Source organism: Monodon monoceros, unplaced genomic scaffold, assembly GCF_005190385.1.
Source record: "Monodon monoceros isolate NGI ecotype Baffin Bay Population unplaced genomic scaffold, NGI_Narwhal_1 Super_Scaffold_18, whole genome shotgun sequence".
NCBI lineage: Eukaryota > Metazoa > Chordata > Mammalia > Artiodactyla > Monodontidae > Monodon > Monodon monoceros.
This window is the reverse complement of record NW_021703774.1, coordinates 88,722,882-88,746,789: the sequence shown is the minus strand read 5'-3', so window position 1 is coordinate 88,746,789 and position 23,908 is coordinate 88,722,882.

The following is a 23,908-nucleotide window of genomic DNA, read 5'->3' as shown; positions in this document are numbered from 1 at the left end:
ACTGAAGAAGTGAACTTCATTTTTTGAGTTCATTGATAACCTTAAGAATAGATTTCATAGGGAGAGGATTAAAAACTAGAATTCTGTTGGTTAGAGACTGAATTGGAACTAGTACCTAGAGATTTAATTTCTTTGCTGCAGTTTCTTTTACTTCAACTTCCTCATTGTAGACAGTGCAGACCTTCTAAAGTATATCTTCTAGCCATTTCGATGCTCATGGGCCATCAGTGATTATTCACTATCTATATGATGAAGCCCAGCATTTTTAAATGTATGCTGTGCATGCCTTAAATATATATTTAAATCTTCCTCCCTCCCAGACTTGCATAATATGGAAACAATGCTCAGTTTTAATAAATGAGTGAGAGAAGAGATATATTTTAATTGAAGTTCTTCTTTTATATATAGACTCAGAATAGTACTATCTTTAAAATTTTGGACCAATTCCAATGCCTTGAGAAACAAGTAGATTAGAATACATATTGAAATGGTCAGCAATGGCAGTGATGTATTTTGCTTGCTCCTATCAGGAAAAGCAGGGCCTTGATGTAAGTATCATGAGAGAATAAATGAAAAGCTTTTTAAGATTCCAAATAACTATTTGTGACTTGGCATTTGAAGGAGGTTATTTCCATCATGCCTAGGTATTGAAAACTAAACCTGTCAGGAACTGAGGAAATGCCAAAGTAAATCAGGTAGTTTCCCTGGGTGATCCAGAGCTTAAACTGATGAAATGTTAGCAAGATCTATAGATGTGAAGCAAACCTGAGGCTTGGCATTGTTACACGTTTTGGCTGCAGGGGAACTTTTCTGTTTAGAGAGCAGCAGTTCCTGATAGAGCCCGACTTGCTCCTTTCACCTGGGGACTATGGAGGTGAGTCACAGCCCTGCGTCTCCCAGGGCAATATCTACCACTGATGACACCACTGTCTCCCTGAGCTGGACACCAAAGAGACTTTCAGGTGGCCTTACATACTCATGTTTTGATCCACTTTGTGATGAGCTCATAATTTAACTCCCTAGGAGAAATCAAATTGAGTTTAATTTCAAGTCTTTGAAAGCAGCTCTAATTCTGTCTACAATCCCCTAAAACCACATGAAAAGAAATGTGATGGTAAGGGGGCTTTTACCTTGCTTTCAACTTAAGTGAATAGCCTCACAATTTTAAAATAATTTAAATGACTATCATTTATTTAATTGAATGAGTATCAGTATCGCTTTTAGATTTAATTTTTTTGGAGAAAAATTTTCCTCATGACTATTATCTTAGCTGAACTTGGAACACTTAGAGTTTACACTGTCAAAGAATGTATACATCTTAATAGTTACACTTACTTTAAATAGACAGATTCCCCCAACAATACAGAGTAAGCAAGCAAAGGATGCATAGTTTTGTTAATAATAGTCCAAATTTTGTTTCAGCTGTTTAGTTCATCTACATCAAACAGCTCTCAATCTAGAATACAAAGCTGCATTCTTAACTGAATACTATATCTCAGCACATCTGGAAACATATATTTGATCTAAGGAAGTTGGTATTCTCCAGAGAAGTATCTTGTACCCAATGGTTACAGAGGTATACATCTTTTACATTCTTCAAATTTACTGAACAATATTTACCATGTTATTTACAAAATCAGAGGCAACATACACACCAGATATGGGCATCTCATCTTATTTTGAAGAAATAATCTTCAAAAGTATCTTTATTATTAAAATATATTCTTTATTTGGTCATCACACTGGATTTTAAAGCAATTTAAGACTGGTTATTAAAGACATAGATTCACAGAATTTACACAAGAAGCAACTGAATTCAATATTGATTTCCTTAATTTCCTCATTTGATTTAATGTCTTTATAAACAGATAATTGAACAAAACTCTTTCTGTCTGTTCCCCTGCCCTAACCTCTACTTTGGCAATAATGAGGCCAGAAAAAAGTGACTATTAGAAATTCTATGCATGGTGACCTAGGATGTAAGGTAAATTCTGCAATGCAGGAAAATCAACCCTTATCAAGTAAATAATATTTCCCACAATTTGAATCTCTGTGAAAAATATTAACAATGAAAAGTCACTGTCTAGCCAACACTACAGGGGCTTAAAATTTTATTTACTTAGCATTGCTACAGGTTTTTGCTTTAAACTTTCTTCCAGTTATTTGGTACAAATCTTTTTGATATTTTTTAACATTTTTATTGGAGTATAATTGCTTTACAGTGGTGTGTTACTTTCTGCTTTATAACAAAGTAAATCAGCTATACATATATCCCTATATCTCCTCCCTCTTTTGTCTCCCTCCCACTCTCCCTATCTCACCCCTCTAGGTGGTCACAAAGCACTGAGCTGATCTCCCTGTGCTATGCGGCTGCTTCCCACTAGCTATCTATTTTACATTTGGTAATATATATAAGTCCATGCCACTCTCTCACTTCATCCCAGCTTACCCTTCCCCCTCCCCATGTCCTCAAGTCCATTCTCTATGTCTGTGTCTTTATTCCTGTCCTGCCCCTAGGTTCTTCAGAACCATTTTTTTTCTTTTTTAGATTCCATATATATGTGTTAGTATACAGTATTTGTTTTTCTCTTTCTGACTTACTTCACTCTCTATGACAGACTCTAGGTCCATCCACCTCACTGCAAATAACTCAATTTCGTTTCTTTTTATTGCTGAGTAATATTCCATTGTATATATGTGCCACATCTTCTTTATCCATTCATCTGTTGATGGACACTTAGGTTGCTCTCATGTCCTGGCTATTGTAAATAGAGCTGCTTTTTTTTTTTTTTTTTTTTTTTTTTTGCGGTACGCGGGCCTCTCACTGCTGTGGCCTCTCCCGTTGTGGAGCATAGGCTCCGGACGCACAGGCTCAGCGGCCATGGCTCACGGGCCCAGCCGCTCCACAGCATGCAGGATCCTCCTGGACCAGGGCACGAGCCTGTGTGCCCTGCATCGGCAGGTGGACCCTCAACCACTGCACCACCAGGGAAGCCCTAGAGCTGCTTTTGACCAACCTCCTAGAGAAATGGAAATAAAAACAAAAATACACAAATGGGACCTAACGAAACTTAAAAGCTTTTGCACAGCAAAGGAAACCATAAACAAGACAAAAAGACAACCCTCAGAATGGGAGGAAATATTTGCAAATGAAGCAACTGACAAAGGATTAATCTCCAAAATTTACAAGCAGGTCATGCAGCTCAATATCAAAAAACCAAACAACCCAATCCAAAAATGGGCAGAAGACCTAAATAGACATTTCTCCAAAGAAGATATACAGATTTCCAACAAACACATGAAAGAATGCTCAACATCATTAGTCATTAGAGAAATACAAATCAAAACTACAATGAGGTATCACCTCACACCAGTCAGAATAGCCATCATCAAAAAATCTACAAACAGTAAATGCTGGAGAGGGTGTGGAAAAAAGGGAACCCTCTTGCACTGTTGATGGGAATGTAAATTGATACAACCACTATGGAGAACAGTATGGAGGTTCCTTAAAAAACTAAAAATAGAACTACCACACGACCCAGCAATCCCACTACTGGGCATATACCCTGAGAAAACCATAATTCAAAAAGAGTCATGTACCACAATGTTCATTGAAGCTCTATTTACAATAGCCAGGACAAAGCTTTCTCATATTTGGTTTTCAATAAATATGTATAGTTTGAAACTAAATATGCCACATTTTTATGATAAAATATTAGGATTCATAATTGGTGACAAAAGAAAGAATTTGCAAATATTTAGAGATTAAAGTAACATCATCCACTTTTTTATTCAGTGCCATCATACTGTCTCTGCTAGCAATGTCAAGGTGCCTACCATGTGCCAGGTAAGCTAACTTCTAAGTGAGCTGCAGGTATTAGCTAATCTAATTCTCACAATTACTCTAAAAGATAAATGGCATAATTTTACCTAGTATGATGAATATAAAACTCTAGCATGACCAGAAACCATAAAATTCCTAGAAGAAAACATAAATGGTAAGCTCCTTGAATAGGTCCTGCAGTCATACTTCTGGGTATATATCCAAAGTGAATGAAAAGGGGATAGTAAAGAGATATCTGCTCTCCCATGTTTATTGCAGCATTATTCACAATAGCCAATATATGGAAACAATCTAAGTGTTCATCAACAGATGAATGGATAAAGAAAATATGGTATATGTATATAGACAATGGGGCATTATTCAGCCACAAGAAAGAAGGAAATCCCGCTATTTGCAACAACATGGATGGACCTTGAGGGCATTATGCTAAGTGAAATAAGCCAGCCAGAAAAAGACAAATACTATATGGCATTACTTATATGTGGAATAGGGAGAGGATGGTAAAAGGGTACAAGCTTTCAGCTATAAGACAAATAAAGTCTGAGGATCTAATGTAAAATATGGTAAGTATACTTGATAACACTATTGAAATTTGCTGAGAAAGTAGAATGTAATATTCTTGCCAAATAAATAAATATGGTGATGAATGTGTCAATTAACTAGATGGAGGGGAGAATCCTTTCACAATGTAAATGTATATCAAATCACCCTGATGTACACTTTAAATATCTCATAATCTTATACCTCAATAAAGCTGAAATTAAAAAACAAAAAGAAATTCTGGCACAGAGAGGTTAATTAATTATAATCACTGAGTAACAGAACAAGATATCAAAACAGGTAAATATGGATACACAGTTCACTATTTAACCAATTTGCTATCCTCAAATTTAGCTTTAATATCGATTAGATCAATTTCATACACATATAAGAAATCAGTTATATGGGTATAAATATGTATTTTGATAATATGGCAAAAGACAACAGCAACAGTCTCAATAAAGTTTTATTAAATAGTATTTCTGATTTGAGTTGTTTTTTGGTGAATAAAAGGAAGGATCCCTTTAGTTAAGTAGCACCAATTGAGTAGTTGCAGACTGGAATTGCCAAAACATCAAAAGAAGAAGCTAGAAGCAATGGTCCAGTGTGGGTCTGTGTGCTTAGGTGATACAACAACCCAGATGGATTTGTAGATTGTAATATATATTTACATATGAGGTTTTCTGGTCTTCAGGATGGAGTTCAGATATTTTTTCCAGTTCACATAAAAATATTCAGATTTTACTTTAATATTAAATAGAAAGATGATTTCCCAAAGTCTGGAAAACTCAGGAACATCTAGACAAAAGGAAAATTTTTTAAAATAGTGATTATGTGTAAAATGCCTAAATATGTATAGCTAAAAGGTTTTTTAAAAACTGAGAGCAACCATTTAAACAATAAGATAGGAGAAAACATAAAAGTAAAAAAAAAAACAGGATCATATTTTAAAAATGAAAAATAGAGATGGCAAAATTAAGGAAGATTAAAGATGAAAATCAGTGAAATAAAACATTAATAAGAAAAAGAGACTTTAAAAACAAGATTTAAAATTAGAACATTATAAGATTATAAAATATGTGAAAAAAATACAGAAGATAACATGAAATGAAGAGTCAAATGTGAGAAGAAAAGAAAAACAAGGAACTTGGATGCTAACAATAAAATTAAAGGCAGCACAAACAGTAGGTACATTCCATTATTGTTACATATAAATAGAACATAAAATTATTTTAAATGTATATATTTTACATATAGTTGTAGCAATAACAAACCATTTGCTGAAGTCTAGCTCATGGATAAGAACATAATTGATCCCAACAGAATTTCATAGTTTGGAGATGCCAGTAGAAATGGTTTTCTAAGGCAGAATCATAAAGAAGGAGAGTAGGAAACACCTTCCAATTGTATCCATATTTCAACTTTACTTGTAAATTAAGAGAGGTAGAATTCTGGTACAGACCACCATGCATGATCACAAATTCAAATATCCTGACTGTTTGGAATGCAAATTCTATGGCAGATTCTCCCACAACAGATGCTGTGATACATGTTGTTTTGACATATACAGATACATAAGGGACCTGAATGTGAAAGTTTAAGGGTTACAGGGTTCCTGATAGAAAGAGTGGAGGTAAATGCAGATGGAGTCTTGTAAATCCAATGATTGATTAATTATTAGTGTATTTTTTTAAATTAGAGGTAAGACTTAAATGGAGTACAGCAAGGTCACCCCAGATATGGACCTGAGCAGCCTGTCCTATTTTGTACCATAATGGAATTAACATCTAGGATGATGGCGTAGAATACTTTCTTATTGAATTTTTTAGATGACATCAAGGCTGTAAAGAGATATTTATTACATTAAAAAAAGTGAATCTGATCTTAATTTTTTTTTTTTTTTTGCGGTACGCGGGCCTCTCACTGCTGTGGCCTCTCCCGTTGTGGAGCACAGGCTCCGGACGTGCAGGCTCAGCGGCCATGGCTCACGGGCCTAGCCGCTCCGTGGCATGTGGGATCTTCCCAGACCGGGCCACGAACCCGCGTCCCCTGCATTGGCAGGTGGACTCTCAACCACTGTGCCACCAGGGAAGCCCCTGATCTTAATTTTAAAGACCTTGGCAATCTTGTGGTATAAAGAGGAACTTTGTTAGGCAAAGTTTAATAGAAATAAATATAAAGTCTGGTGTTTTTAAAATAGTTCTACAATGAACACATAAAATGACATATATTTAAGAATTTCTGTAGAAACAAATATCTGCCTTTAATTGATTATCTAAATTTTAGTTAAAATTTTATTTTAACTTCAAAAATCTGAAAATAAAGTGACCTTAGTATTAAGGCTAAATAGACATTGTCTTAAATAATAATTGAATGCCTTACATAAACAAGATACTGGGCATGAAAGGGTACAAAGAAACAATCCTGTTGTCAAGAGACAAGTAATCCATTTGGAGTGAACTTCAGGGGAAAAGACTAATTACAATATATGACTGAAAGTGCTATAAAAAAGATAATCATAGAGCCCTAGAAATGCCCAAAGTAGGGGAACCCATTAATGAAGATTCAGAAAAATTATTTTAAAAGGAATTTCATGTAGGCTGATGCTTGGGAAAATAGTTTACATGCAGAGAGAAAATATATATTAAAAAAATTGGGAAATAAGCTTACTAGACAAACCACTAGCAGTGTTCTCAGTGAAAAATAAAGATGGATTATTAGAAGAATTAACATTGTGTGTGGTTTCCTGTGGCTCCTGCAACTTTCCCAACTCCAGAAAAGCTAATAGAAATCCTGTAGTTAGAAAAAAGATTTCCCTGATCTTTACCCTCTAGCCATTGCAAAAATTTTCTTGAACGCCCAACTCCCAATATTAAACAACTTTATGCTTGAAATACATAGAATGATCTAGTTTCCATTTTCCTGACCAAAATTTTGACCAATGGGATGGATGCCATGAGATAACTGAATTTGAATAAGATCTTTCAGAAGGTAGGATGGATAAACAATTGGGATGTGTAAAATTGGAATTAAGGGTATCAATGATTTAATTGAGACAGGGTGACCTGAGAAGAGAATATAAGTTTTTCTTGTTGTTTTTGTCTTTAAGGGATGAAAGGGAGAAAGAAGAGTTAAGGATTATTGCCATTTTTCTCACGCAGATAGCTGAATGACTGGTCTTTACCTTTGCTGAGTCTGGGAACCTGAAAGAAACTACTGCTTTGGACAGAAAGTAAGGTGGCAGAAGGAAGTTAATGCCATCAGTTTGGAAAAACAGTGAATTTGAGGTGTCCTTGGACCAACCAAATTTACCTTTAAAAAAGAGAGAACTATCAAGATCTGAAACTCAAGAGAAAGACCTGGGTTAGAGATATGTAAGAATCATACATGGTTAGAAATTAATGCAAATGATGAGTGTAAATGATAGCACTCAACAGAAGTATAGAGAGTGAGAATAGAAGGGAAATCAGAATTTGGGAGAACTCCAATAATAAGAAAAAGCAGAGTTTAGTAAGTAACCTGAAATGAAATAGAGAGAGACATAGGGAGAAAATCAGGCAAGTATGCTTTCCTAGAAAATAAGGGAATATAGAGTTTAAAGAAGAGGAATTCACAAAGTATAAAATATTAGTAAGAGGTCAAGTAAATTACGAATTCTCCTTTGAATGTTTAATGGCAAGAAGTTATTGGTGTCCATGTAAAGCAAAATTTCAGAATTTTTTTGTGGGTAGAGATCAGATTGCTATAGGATTGAGAGTGACTGGAAGGTGTAGAGGCAGTGATATGTAAAATACATTTAAGAAGTTTGGATGTGACTTGAGAAATAGAGAAGAGAAGTGAAGGGGAAATATCAGGTTGATGGGGTGATTTTTATTTTTTACATTTCTGATTTTTAACTGCATAATTACTAAAATTTTTGAATAAAATGATAGAGAACACTTAAGTATAATAAGTATTGACAAATCACATTCTCTATATGAGTAGATATACAAAAGTATTTTTAATATCAGTAAGTATGTACAAAACTATTTCAGTTGGTATATAATAAGCCTTTATATAAAGCTGCAATAATTTACTTACTCAAAGCTTCTTTTTAGAGACTTAGATTTTTTTGCCATTTTTGAGTTGGAAATGTGTCACTGGTTGTTCACTTCACTTGAAAGGAGAAATAGCCAGATGTGCAATTGTATACTGCTTCATGGACTGTGGCCCATGGTTTGGCTGGATGGTCAGGAACACAAAAGGAACATAACTGCAAAATTGTTGACAAGGAAATTTGGGGAAGAGAAATGTTAGTAGACCACTATGAATGAATAAGAAATGTGGAGATAATTGTCCCATTTGAATGTTCACCCAAGGGCGACCTCTAGAGGACAATTATAAAAATTAAGTGGATAGGATGACCAATCAGCCTCTTTCCCCATCCATCCCTGTCATCACTCAAAGAGCTCATGAAAAAAATGACCATGGTGGCAGAGATGGAGATTATGCATGGGCTCAACACATGGACCTCCACTCACCAAGCTCAACCTGAGTATAAGCACTGCTGAGTGCCCATCTGCCAGCAGCAGAGATCAACACTGAGTCTCCAATATGGCATCATTCTTTAGAATTCTTAGAATGATGCCAGCCTCCTGGTGGCAGATTTATTACATTGGGTCACTTCCACTTTGGAAGGGGCAGGGTTTTCTTCTTACTGGAATTGACATTTACTCTGCTTACAGGTTTACCTTTCCTGCACACAAAGCTTCTGCCCAAAGGTCTGCGGACTTACCGAATGCCTTATCCATTATCATGGTAATCCACAGGAAATTACTTCTGATCAAAGAACTCATTTCATAGCAAATGAAGTATAGCAAATGACCCAGCCTCATGGAATTTACTGGTCTTACCATATTCCTCACCATCCTGAAGCAGCTGGCTTGATCGAATGGTAGAATGGCCTTTTGAAGACATAGGGAGAGCACCAGCTAGGTGGAAATACCTTGCAGGGCTGGGACAAAGTTCTCTAGAAGGATATATATATATATATATATATTCAAAGTATATATATATATATATATATATATATATATATATATATATATGCTTTGAATCAGTGTCTAATATATTGTGATGTTTCTCCCATAGCCACGATCCACAGGTCCAAGAATCAAGGGGTGGAAATGGGAGTAGCACCACTCACTATTACTCCTAGTGACCCACTAGCAAAATTTTTGCTTGCTGAACTTCACTATGACTTTAGGCTTTGCCGGCCTAGAGGTCTTGGTTCCAGAGGAGTAATGCTTCTACCAGTAGACACAATGATTCCAGTGAAATGGAAGTTAAGAGTGCTACCTGACCACTCTGGTCTCAAATGCTTCTGAATCAACACTGAAAAAAGTGAGTTATGGTGCTGGCTGGGGTGATTGATCCAGATTAAGGGGCAATTGGACTACTATTCCATAATGGAGGTAAGAAAGAGTATGTCTGGAATACAGGAGATCCCTTAGGGTGTCTTTTAGTATTATCATGCTTTGTGATTAAGGTCAATAGAAAACTACAACAGTCCAATCCATGCAAGACTTCTAATGGTCCAGACCCTTCAGGAGTGAAAGTTTGTATCACCCCACAAGATAAAGGACAATGACCAGCTGAGATGCCTGCTGAAGGCAAAGGAAATACAGAATAAGTAGTGCAAGAAGTTAATTATGAATACCAGCTGTGACCATGTGACAAGTTACAGAAATAAGGACTTTAATTGTCATGAATATTTCCCGCTTGTTTTGTTATATGCGAGTGTGTGTGTAATATCTTTGTTTTCTTTCCTCTCATTACTTTATCAAGTAATATAAGATGTATTGACTTTATATCATAGTATTTAAGCATTAATTTTACATCATAGTATTTAAGTTACAGGAGAACAAGGAGAAGAATAAACATCACTCAAGGGCTTTACCTCCTCTTTTGGGGAGGTGTGTTTTCAGTTTTATACAAGCTAGTTGTATCATGTTAGGTGGAATTATGGCCTTGTTATTGTCGTCATTTCGAGACTAAGTGTGACTTAAGTAGATGCATGTGGGTGCCAGTTGACAAGGGGTAGATTTGTGATGGTTAATTTTATGTGTCAGTTTGACTGGGCCATGGGTACCCACATAATTGGTCAAACAATCTGGGTGGGCTTGTGAGGGTATTTCTGGATGGGATTAACGTTTAAATTGGTAGACTGTGTGAAGCAGATTGTCACCACCAATGTGGGTGGGGAAACTGCTCTTGCCTGATTGCCTTTGAGTTGGCTGTTGTTTTTTCTTGCCTCTAGCCTTGACTTGAAACATCAGTTCTTCCTGGGTCTTCAGCCTTTGAACTGAAACTACCCCATCAGCTTTCGTGTTCTTAGGCCTTCTGACTCAGACTGGACCTACACTATCAGCTCTCCTGGTTCTCCAGCTTGTCAACTGTGAATTTTGGGATTTGTCAGCCTTCATAATCAGATAAGCCAATTCATTATAATATCTACCTATCTATCTACTCTGCACGCACGCACACACACACACGTGCACGCGTGTGCGTGTGCAAACGCACCCCATTTGGTTCTGTTTCTCTGGAGAATCCTGACTCATACAAGCATCTGCTTAGAACTCCACTTCTTTAAATTTTATGTGTCATTTTCTATAATAACTGTCACCATCCCTGGTTTATGCATGAAAAAAAAGGTAGACAGTTGGATGGATTTAGGATTGGACTTTTTACAGTCTAGTATGATGCCAGGGCATGGGGACAAGGGAAATGATAGAAGAAAATGGTTAGAGGTAAACCAAAGCACAGATGAGATCATGAAAGTTATACCACATCAGAATAATTGTATTCAGTGATAGATAATTCTCTCCATGATTCTCTTTCACCTTGTTAACACCTAGCTTCAGCCTGAATTTTCTTCTTCTTTTTTCTATTTAAGAAACGTGCATTTGCCTTCAATATATTTTAACCATCTCTCATGCCCACAGTATATTGGAACAGGGCACTTAATCTTACGCAAAAACTCAAATACAATGAACAAAGTTCAGTCCTCTTTTCATTTGTGTTCCAGACCACTCGAAAACACCTTTGTCTTCTTAGAAATTCTCTATCTTTACTTTTAATGAACCACTTTTCCTGATTCTACACCTAGCTTACAATACAGTTTTTAAAACTCTGATTATTTTTTAAATATATGTTACCTGAATCGTGTTGAATTCATCTGCTATGTGTTCAGTTGAAATCTCAATCTACCCAGTTTGGAATTAAAGTTCCTTGCATAATCTATATCTCAAACTGTTGCTAAAAATAACCTCAGAATATCTCTTACATGTGCCAAAAATATTCACTTGATCCAAGAGAAATAATACTACAATCTTGAGGCTACTCACTCTGATGATTGTATCAAAAAATAATGCCAAACTCTGATTTGACATAGCCACAACCATCACCAACACTAACTGAAGGAGAGTTAGAGCCCCACTGTTGCCTAATAAATTCTTGGATATCTTAGCTACTTTTTTTAACATTGAAAAGAGAACAATATCTATACTAACCAAGTGCTTGGATTCCTAACACTCTACTGAGTCCATTTGTAAATCCTGATATTTTTTTGCCTGGGTGCATACCTCTACCAAGGTAATATGAGGGAAGATAGGTTAATGTGGTTCACCCATACTGTAATTTAGAACCACCAGTCCCTTTAGATCCTAAATTCTTCTGCTATGTCTAAATAACAGTAATAGGCTCATTTATTTTTTAATGGCATTTATCATTAGGGTTATACTGACCTTCCCTGAAATCTGACTTCTTCAGTTGCTCTGTGCTCCCCTTCCTGACAAATATTTGGCATTTCTGTAAATATCTGAATCTATACCATAGAGGGAATTATGTTAATGCCACTGGTTATCACTGTTTACCTATAGGTACTCTGAGAGAATGGCATTTCTAACTCTTTATATTTAATCACAACTTTTGCCTTGCAAGAATCATAATCAATAAAATTAGCAGAAAACATAAGTGAACTTATTAGTTACTTATTTAATATCAATGTGACTTCCAGAGGACATTCAAAAGGTCAAGCCAAAGGGGTGAAAGATCTATACATCTCTTTACATAAAGTAGAAAAATTATGTTTAGAAAAAAATTACCTAAAACTCAAAGCCACTGTATTGAGAGTGAATATCTGGGAACCACAGAGTAGATAATGGTGAAGATTTCTAATGCATATGTATTTCACATAATAAATTTTTCATGATAGACGCCTAACAAGAAAACAGTTTATATCACTAGTATGCAAATATATACAAATTAAAGTAGTGATTTTACAGAAAGGCAGATTTCAACGATGTAGCAACATTTGTGCATGTGTGTTGTGTATGTATATTTTTGGTTAATTTTCAGTGTCTGGAAGGGAATACACAGTGCTGCTGGGAGTACAAACTGAAGTTACATTTTAAAGGGCATTTTAGTATAATGTGTCAGTTTTCAATAAATTATTCTAAGAAAATTATTAAGAACCTGTCTCTAGATTTATGTATAAATATGTGTATTACAGCAAGATTTATAGCACTGAAGACAATAAAAATTTCTATTATAAAGAAACTGAATAAATTGTGATATAATTATGGAAAAGACTTTGAAAGATTTTTGAAGAATAGTTACAATATATAAAATTAGGAAATGTTTAAAAGCAATTTGCTGAATAGAGTTAAAAAACATACACCAGGGCTTCCGTGGTGGCGCAGTGGTTGAGAGTCCGCCTGCCAATGCAGGGGACATGGGTTCGTGCCCCGGTCCGGGAAGATCCCACATGCCGAGGAGCGGCTGGGCCCGTGAGCCTATGGCCGCTGGGCCTGCGCATTCGGAGCCTGTGCTCCGCAACGGGAGAGGCCACAGCAGTGAGAGCCCCGCGTAACGCAAAAAAACCCAAAAAAACCATACACCAGTTTGAAGTATAAAAAACATTTAAAATAAAAAACTGAAAGTTTAAACATCAGTATGTTAACAAAATGTACATTTGGGACTAGGATTTCAAGATGCTTATAGGCTTGTGTGTGTGTGTGTGTGTGTGTGCAAAGAAATAAAAATAAATAGGTAAGATAATAGATGTGTATAATAATCTTAATAAAAAGTTTAAAAACTTGATTAACTAGAATATACGAGTGTTTTGCTAAAAAACTTAGGTCAAAATTTTAGCCTGTATTTTATAAACTCAGAATCCCTGACCTCACTCTCTATCTTCTGAATCAGACTCTCTGAAGAGGACTCTGGAATCTGAGTTTTAAATAGATGCCTCAAGTGATCATTAAGCACTCTACATTAGAGGAAAAAAAAGAGGATGCTTATCATATAGGAGAACGAAATAGCTTCCACTTAGTTTGAAAGGAAATGTGCCAGGGGGCTTCCCTGGTGGCGCAGTGGTTGAGAGTCCGCCTGCGATGTAGGGGACACGGGTTTGTGCCCCGGTCCAGGAAGATCCCACATGCCGCGGAGTGGCTGGGCCCGTGAGCCATGGCCGCTGGGCCTGCGCGTCCGGAGCCTGTGCTCTGCAACGGGAGAAGCCACGGCAGTGAGAGGCCTGCGTACAAAAACACAGTTCCAGGATTTTATAACCTTTGGATGAATCCTTTAAGGGTAAATGTTGAGGATTACAGGGAATTCTTAAATGAAGCAGCATTATAAAGATTAGAATGAAGAAAGATGAGAATAAAAGAAAGTGGAAGAACAAGTCAGAGGAGAAGAAACAGTGAAGAGTATAAGCAGCTGTAGAGTATTAGGAATATTTTGTTTAAGTGGTTCTATATCATAGTGTTCTATATCCCTTTATCCCTTTAGAAGATAGAGTGAGGTCAGGGATTCTGAGTTTAACAAGGATTCTGAGTTTAACAAACATCCCAGGTGATTCTGATTCAAGGGATCCTCAGGTTACACTGAGGAAAGCTGCCACACCTGGCCTAGAGGAGAAAACCACGCGAGAGGTGGGGAGGCTGCAGAAGCAGCATGTGAAAGACTCTAGCAGGGTTAATCTCGGCTATCCTGACCTGGCCTCTCCATCCAGAACTTCTTCACATCTCAGAGGATGATAAGTAGAAAAAACCATTCTGGAAGGTAAGTTTCAGAGCTGGGCAGATTTTCTGCCTAGACCTCAGGCCTTGCCTGCGGCCACTTTCCTCTTTTTCGTTAGGAAATATGTATTAGATTTCAGTAACTGTGGTAGCTGTTGGGATATACTGGAGAAAAGATGGTATCATTTTGGCCTTCAAAGAGTATAATTCATAGAAAAAATGGACATTATAAAAGTAATAATACAATGTAATTAAAGTTATGGGGGAGAAAAATATAGGAAACTTGGAAAACAAAACAAAAAACTTTAATAATCAAGGAAGAGTGCCTTTAGGGTATGATATTTAACTCACATTTATGGAAGAGGTGTGCTGGCTACCAGTAGGCACTTTCATACTAGCAGAGGAAAGGAAGGAATATCCCTGAATAGAAGTAAGATACATTGCATTTAAAATATGCTGGAAGGGCTTCCCTGGTGGCGCAGTGTTTGAGGGTCCGCCTACCGCTGCAGGGGACACGGGTTCGTGCCCCAGTCCGGGAGGATCCCACATGCCGCGGAGCGGCTGGGCCCGTGAGCCGTGGCCGCTGGGCCTGCGCGTCCGGAGCCTGTGCTCTGCAACGGGAGAGGCCGCAGCAGTGAGAGGCCCGCATACCGCAAAAAAACAAAAAACAAAAAAAAAGTGCTGGAAGATATTTATTATTGTTAATGCATAGTGTGAGAAAGGGAAAGGACAAGAGCTCAGGCTAGAGAAGTCAACAAGATAGATCGATCGTGTGCATCCTTGTTTATCATGTTTATGGGTTGATAACTTCATTTTAAGGGAAATAGGGAGTGAGTGAACCATATAAAGGGGAGACATGTTGATAATTTGCATTATTGGAAGTCCACTTTGATTGCCTTATGGATAATAGTTTGGAAGTGAGCTAGCTTAATGATAGAAAAGTTCAATTATGATAATTTTCTGGGTGAAAACTAACTGTAGCCCAGATGAAGATAGTGGTAGTAAGAATGGCAAAGATCAGATTAATTTTAGAAGTATTTATGACATTGCATTAAAACTACCTAGTGATTTTTTTTTTTTTTTTTTTTGCGGTTCGCGGGCCTCTCACTGTTGCAGCCTCTCCCGTTGAGGAGCACAGGCTCCGGATGTGCAGGCTCACGGGCCTAGCCAGGCCTAGGCCGTGGCTCACGGGTCTAGCCGAGCCTAGGCCGTGGCTCATGGGCCTAGCCGCTCCACGGCATGTGGGATCTTCCCAGACCGGGGCATGAACCCGTTTCCCCTGCATCGGCAGGCGGACTCTCAACCACTGTGCCACCAGGGAAGCCCTACCTAGTGATTTTTGAATGAAGATGATGGACTTGTTTGTTCTGTGACAGATAGTATTTCCAGAGAAGTGGTAGGATTGGGATCATTCACTGATTGGGAAATTGTTAGAAGTGAGGGCATGAAAGCTAAAAGCTTAGACAACTATTTCAAAATGTTTGACTCTGAACAGGTAGAGAGAGGGGATTCCTGACAGAAGTGATAAGAAAGAGGATTATGCATTCTCACGTGTTAATGGTGAGAATTACTGAAGTATTTTAATATTGATTCAGTAAAGCAATTAAACTTGGAGAATGAGATGAAGATGGAAAAAGAAAAGTTTCAGATTTAGGTTCCTTGAATAGGTTAAAAGTTATGGCCTTCAGAGCCTAAGTGAAGAAGAGACTAAACAAAGGAGAAATAGCTCGTCTACTGGCACAAGGAATACAGAAGGAAAACATGTCCTAGATACAGGTGAGTTGGTTGGGAAGAAGTTAAAGGTGTTCTGATGGCTTTGCTTATCTTCCTTGAAATACAGGGCCAGGACCATCTTCTGATGGGTGAGGGGGTGTGGATTATGGGTCGTAAACTTGAAAATAGTAATAGATACTTGCAGTAGTAATTGTGGGGAATGGAAAAGATAACTGGTTAAGGATACACAAATGGATGTCTAGGCAGTTTTAAGGCAGGCTTTTGTTTAGTGACTATAAGTGTGAAGTGGCAAGAATATGTGCAGTAGCTAATGTTCTCAGGTGGCTCCTAAACTGGCAGCTATTTCCCACAGAAGCTAAAAGGGAAAAATAGGTGAGTAGGAAACATATGCTTAATATTCTTCCAGATTAATCTCAATCTGGAAGGAAGTTACTTATACGCTTATCATTCTATATATAGGTGTTTATGGGAGAAAATGTTAAAAATCAGAATCATGCATAGAGTAGCTATGCGTGATAGCCAAGAGTGGAGTACAGCAACAGCAGTTAAATAAGTGTTTGCTTCCTTCCAACATTTTCTCCCCAATACGGCAGAGAAGACGGGGCGTGCAGGATAGTGAAGTAGAGAAAGTATACATTACTCACATTTAGGTTTAGCAGGCATCAAGGAAGGAAATACAGTTTAAGCCATTATTTCCTCATTATCAAAGGAAAAAAAAAAAGTATCTCAAGAAACCAAGCACAGCCAGGTTAAAATCAAGTTTTACAAAAGAATTTCAGCTTTCTGTCAAAATCACCTGCCTTGTTCAGATTTGATGGGCCAAATAACTGTCAAAATCCCTTTATCTTGTGTCCTCACTCCAGGAAGGCATTTAAATTATAAAGTAGCAAAAGGAAAGACTGTATTCTACGATCAAGGGCCATACACCTCTAGTTAAACTGTGATGTGACCACTTCTTACTATCCTGGGAGCTCATCCTATGCTCATTCCCTAGTGTCAGATTTTAACTGCCAAATCTGACTTGATGTTTCTCTTTCCTCTGACATTATTTTGAACAGTTCTATAAATTCCAGTTCTAGTTAGTATATTCTGAATTTCCCCACCACTTCTCCCATCCCTATCTCAGTTTGACAAATGGTCACAAAAATCTCCAGTCTTCTTACACTAACACATACTTCCTCTGTCTTTCCAATTTGCAGGTTTCAACCTTGACCTACCTACCAAAACTCTATACTTGCTCATGTGCTTTAATTTACATTGAACACCCAAAACTCCTACCTGATGATTCAACGTGACATACTTGGCCCAAGGTTCACAACTGTCATTCTGTCAAACCAGATATCCTTTTTATTCACACCAAGAATGAAACGGATAATTTTCTTCTCTCAGTAGAGCATATACGTACTTCAATCTCTGTTTATATTGCACTGAACTTTTATCTACCTTTATTCTGTATGCCAGTGTCTTCTCAGACACATCTTGAATGCATATTCTGGTATATTCTGGCTTAACACATCTCTGCGTTTGGTGCCTCTTAACCATATTTTCTAATATATACACATTTAATTAATTAATATAATTCTTCAACACTTTTACTAATCTATTCTGTATTTATTACTGACTTTTAATATAGGTTCTGCATTAGAAGCCTTACAGAGATCCAACTCCCAATATTCCTTCTTAGTTACTTTAAAATCACTAACAACTTGGCAATATCGATACTACTTTATTATAATACTGAATTTCCTCAGTACTGATTTGTTGTAGTTTATCTTATGACACGGTCGAAAGTAAGCTCATCACACGAGATGAATTGTGCCGAAGCACAGCAGTAGAGGGCTGCCGCTCGCTCAGGCAAAACAGCGCCGTCTGTCCTGCTGTGGTAACTTTTATTAAAGCATTATCCAGGTTTACACTTTAAGACTTGTTTTCTTAACATTTCAGAAATGCCAAAGCAGCAACCTATGTTTTTATTAATTATACAAGCAATAATTGGCTTTCTTGAAAACATGCCGTGCTTCGTCTTTGAGCGCAAAAGCAGCACAAAGTTCCCACCATTATTTTGATTATACTGAAGTAGCACAAGGACATTTCCTTGCGTTCCCACCACTCTCATTATACTGAGGACATCTCATGGATCAGTGCCCAAAGCTCTCAATGCTTCTTCGCAGGCCCCCGGTTTGCCGGGGGGGCTCAAAGCAATCAGGACTGTTCACAGCTCTGGCTTATTCGCGTGCCCCCGGTTTGCCGGGGGGGCTCAAAGCATTCAGGACTGTTCACAGCTCTGGCTTATTCGCATGCCCCCGGTTTGCCGGGGGGGCTCAAAGCAATCAGGACTGTTTGCAGTTCTGGCTTATTCGCCAGCCCCCAGTTTGCTATGGGGGTGGGGGCTCATGGGTCACGTCTCCTTTTCATGTCTTCAGTTATTCCACTACACTGATTTGACTTAATTTATCTTTAAAAGATGCAATATTCATTGACAGTAAGATGGAGAAACATGGTAAAATATATATTGTGGTAACTCATGCAATAATATTCATGGAATATTATACAACAATGAGAATTTAAAATCTACAATTATAGTCAACAATTAGGATGACTCTCACAAACGTAATGTTAAGTAAAAGAAGCAAAACATAAAACATCTTGTACAATTCAATTTCTGTGACTCACAAAAACAGACAACTAATCCATGTTTTTAAATATTAGTATAATTGTTATTTTTGAGATTGATGGGAGGGCAAGCTTGGTATTAAAAGAGAGCATGAGCAGGGTTTCTGGGTTGCAAGTAATGTGTCCTTGATCTGAATGCTGAATACATGGGCATATTTACATTAAAAATGCATTTAGCTATATATTTATAATACTTAAGTAAATAGCTTTTAAATGAGGGCAATGGATATTCCTACTGAGTGAAATAAAATTTCAGTGGTTGTCTGCTAGGAGAAAATTATGTAGATTCTGCTTGTCCCAACCCATGAACAAATCGTTTGCAATTAATGAGTTTATCCAGGAATTGCATTCATGCTCTTTTGGTCTGTGACCCAATATTTATAAAAGCCAATATAGATTAGATTCATAGATCAAGTGTTCTTTGTAAAGCTATCATCAGAGAGGTCAACCTTTGAGCCATAGTCCCTTACTTAATAAGTTTCATAAGCTATTCAATCCTGTCCTAAAATCCTGATGTATAATACAGCAAAAATATTTAAACATTTAATTGAATGCAGTGTTTGCAGAACAAATTTGTAAAAGATAAATAACAGCATTCAAGTTTGAATAAATTGCACACATACTCAGAACACATTAAACCTAAATGTTTTGTTCTTGAAGCAGCTTCTTTATTTACTTTGAAATAATTTTTTCTGAAGAATTATTCTTAGAAATAGACAAGAACATAGAATACATGGGATGGGTTACTTAGTTGACATTTTAGATTTTGTCTTCCTTTTAACTGTAAACTTGAAGTATTTTAAAGTAGTATTTTTATTACATGTCTGTGAATCCTAGTTAAAGCAATATCAGTTATACCTTAATCTTTTGAAGAAATCTACTGCGTATCTCTTGTAAACCTATGCTCACCAGCCAACCTTTCCAATAGTTATAAGAATTACATCAAGTTGGCTTTTCTAGCAGGGCTGTTGAGAGCCACTCAGTGTTACTGACCTTTGCTTGATAATTGCTTCTACTTTTACCATCAGTCTTGTGGAAAAGATGATTTCACCTCTATGTATCCAGGCTAGCAGGGCTGTAATTATGGAAATTTACTTATGTTTCCTACCCTCCGTTAAGAAAATGTTGAGATGGTCTCTTTCAGCATCTAAATCCTCCCAATGACTTGAGCAATCACTTGTGTGAGTTGCTCATGTAAAAAAAGGTATATCTTGGAATACTTACCTTGTTCACTGTAACTTAACTATTTCAAATGACTTTGTCCTGGCTGCACATTTGAGTAACAGAAGTAGCTTTAAAAAAAAGACCTAATCAAAGCAACCCTATTAATGTTCTTCTCACTTCACATTTGAGGAAACTGAAGGTAGCAGTGGTTAACTTTCTCAAGATCGCATACCTAACTGGTGGAGTTGGGACTTAACCAAACACACATAATACCACTTTCCATTTAATAGTGTTCTTTCTCTGAACAAGTATTGGACAAATTTTATTGATCTTTTTCTGTGTTCTTCCAGAGGAATTTGAACAGATGACTCCACTTTAGCTGTTTTAGTAGCTAAGGAATCTGAATGCTCTGCACTTGTATTGGAAGCTGGTCACTTAATTTCTGTCTCCTGTGTAGCAAGTAGAAACTTGACTTGTCAAATGTATTTAGTAAATAAATGTTGTTGGGGGATTATTGTAAATTCTTAAACCTAGTCATTTCAGGATTGAGGCAGATTGTGTAACTATGCCTATAGAGCAATAAAACTCTAAATAGACCAAAAAAAAAAAAAAACAAACCTAAAAAGCAAGAAAACAAGCATCAAATGCTGACAGTTTGGTCCCATTTTTTCTCATTTAATTACTCTATGATGGTGCCCAAGTATTCTTTTCAAGAGACCCCACATGATTTACTATGAAGGCAAGACTAAATATCACTACATGAAGGCTCGGGCTCTCAATCTTTGTTCTATGAAGCTACAGGTGTACCTTATAGTAACATTAGGAAGGGCTGTGAGTTGAAATAAGGATATCAAGATTCAGAAGGTGAATCTACAGAAAGTGAATCCAGACTCTTCCTCTGCTATTTAAAAATCGTTCGGCTCTGTATTTTTCTATGTTGAGAAATTATGCTTGAAAAACTAGTTGAGCTTTTTAAAAATGTTGAAATCACCCAATTACATGACTGTTCCTGATTCTCTAGAGATGTGGTTAGATCAGTATTTGTCATACTTAATTTAAAGATTCACATATACATACATATGGACATAAATATCTAAGTCTTAGTAGGAATTGAGTGGTTCAGCAAATAGCTGTTTTTCTATATTTCCTATGACTTACATAAATATCGATAAGGAAACTTTCCTCCCTCCCAGTATTTTTTCAAAGTCTCTCCACATAGACCACTGGAATATTTTTTCTTTCATATATTAAATTCGTATGTTAAGAGTTTTGAATAAAATTATGACTTGAAATCATGCAATGAAGGTCATAGGAATATAGGCACAGGAATGAAAAGATCAACAGAAGCAGCATATTTTGGATCTATTTTGTGATGGCTCACTCTGCCTATTTGAGGAAGAAAGAGACACCATGGGTAATAGATTAGATTTGCTCTGCTGGGCTTTTTGAGGGTTGAATTAGCTGTGCAAAATTTTCCATCATACTCTAAAAAAATAGAACTATGTACAAATTTAGACGAAGATATCCTGAGAGGAAAACAGTAATAGTTAACCTAATCTAAAGTCAAATGTTAAAAAGGCCATTGACAATGTTCATACATGACACAAAGCAGTAGTTCTCAATGCATGTTGAAAATCATCTGACATAACATTCCCTGGACTCCATTCATAGAGATTCTGATGTAGTTGACCTGTGGTGCAGCCTGGCAATCTGTGGCTTGTTTGTTTTGTTTATTTATTTGCTTGATTGATTGTTTAAAGCTCCCTAGGCAATTCTAACTTGCCCATATGGCTAAGAACTACTAGAGGATTGCTGGCGGCAATGATAGTCCTCCCAGGTAACTAACGATCTGTAATGGCCAACCACGTATAGATATTTAAAGGCAAGAAATAGACTGCTCAAGCAATAGGACAGGGCAGTGAACTCAAAATGAGGGCATATGTGTCAGTGGGAAGAAGCTGACCAGAGGCATGAAGAATGTTCTCTATTACTGGGAAGAAAAAGTGCTAAAGTTGAATATTGACATTAGATCATCTCTTGGCAGCTGATGATGTGACTTTAGCACAGGGAATAAGATGCAGGTACCATTTTATTTTTCTTTATTTTTATACACTTTTAAGCTTTTGTTGGTCCTAGTCTCTAGTTGCTAATATTTAACTTTCATTTTCAAGCTTTAAATTATGTGTACATATACTCGTTGCATAAACTTACATATACTGTTCATATGGTTTAACATGTTAACATACCTTCATGATTTCTTTATGTCAAAATGTAAGTATTGGCATCTAGAATCCACTCCTCACTGTAATTGTAGATATCATTCATTGACAACTTACTATGTGCTACATTCATGAGATACATTCTCTTAGTTAATTCTAACAATCTCTGAGTTAGAAATTTATGTCTCTATTTTGCATGTGAAAACCCAAGGCTCAAAAAATTAGGTCTATTGCTTGGGGTCTTAAAATCCTGGTATTTAACACAATCTCTCTGACTCCAAAATCTGGGCTATTAAACTCAAATAATTTTGATTTGTTTTGACTTATTTTATTATTGTTGCTTTAAATCCTTAATTTTAACTATTTTAGTGTTCTTTATTTTTATATACTTTTAAGCTATTAGTACACTTATTCTCTTTGTGATAATATTTAAATTTTATTTTCAGATTTACCCTTTATACTCATATCTTTATTTTTTACACCTTTTATATATTTTTATTGAATATTAAATTCATCATATATATCAACTTTTGTTATTAAAATTCAATTATGAACTTTCTGTACATTACTTATTTTAAGTTTATCTTATAATACCACTAGTTCTTAGATTTAATCAATTTTCTCATAGTTCTATATAACTGTATGTTTTTCTTTTTATTGTTTTCTTTCATTTTTCTTTCCTCAAGTTTTAATTTTTTCCTGATGACAGGCAAAAAATGTTTGAAAGCATCATAAGATGGAAAGCCCATTTGACAGCTAGGCATTCTAGGAGACTCTATTCTTTATTTGTCCATTTATTGAATACCTACTATAAGAAAATATCAGTGAACAAAACAGAAAAGACAGTCCTCTTCCTGGTGGAGAAATATATGTTACACTATATTAGAAAGTTGCATGTTTACATATTCTAGAAACAATGGAGATTTATTTGGAAATTTTTTAATAAGATAGCAGCATAGGTCTATTGAAAAGGGGAAATTTGGGCAAGGATGTATACAAGTGATATTAAGGATATATATTTTAGATGGAGGAAGTATCAGAAGCAGGTGTGCTGGGGCAGAGAAAGTGAGGAGGAGAGCTGAGAAATATGAGGTCAAAGAGATAATGGAGAACCAGATCCACAGCCTGCTTTGTAGGTCTGTCTTATAGGCCATTGTAAAAATGTTGACTTTAACACTAAGTGAATTGCATGTTGAATAGAAGAATGTAGTACCTGGCTTCATATTTAAAAATGGTAAGTCTAGCTGCTGTGCTTAGAAGAGACTAACTGAGGTAAGGGCAGAAGCAGGGAGATAATTTATGAAATGACAGATTCCAGGTGGTTGACATCTAGTTATATTTAAAGCAGAATCAAAAGAATTTCCTGATGGATTGGATCAGGTATATGATAAGAAAAAGATAAGAGTTAAGTACACCATAAAGCTTCTCATGCATTTAAAAAAAAATTTTATTGTACTATAGTTGCTTTACAATGTTGTGTTAGTTTCTACTGTACAGCAAAGTGTATCAGCTATACATATATCCACTCTTTTGGATTTCCTTCTCATTTAGGTCACCACAGAGCATTGAGTAGAGTCCCTTGTACTATACAGTAGGTTCTCATTAGTTATCTATTGTATACATAGTATCAGTAGTGTATATATATCAATCCCAATCTCCCAATTCATCCCACC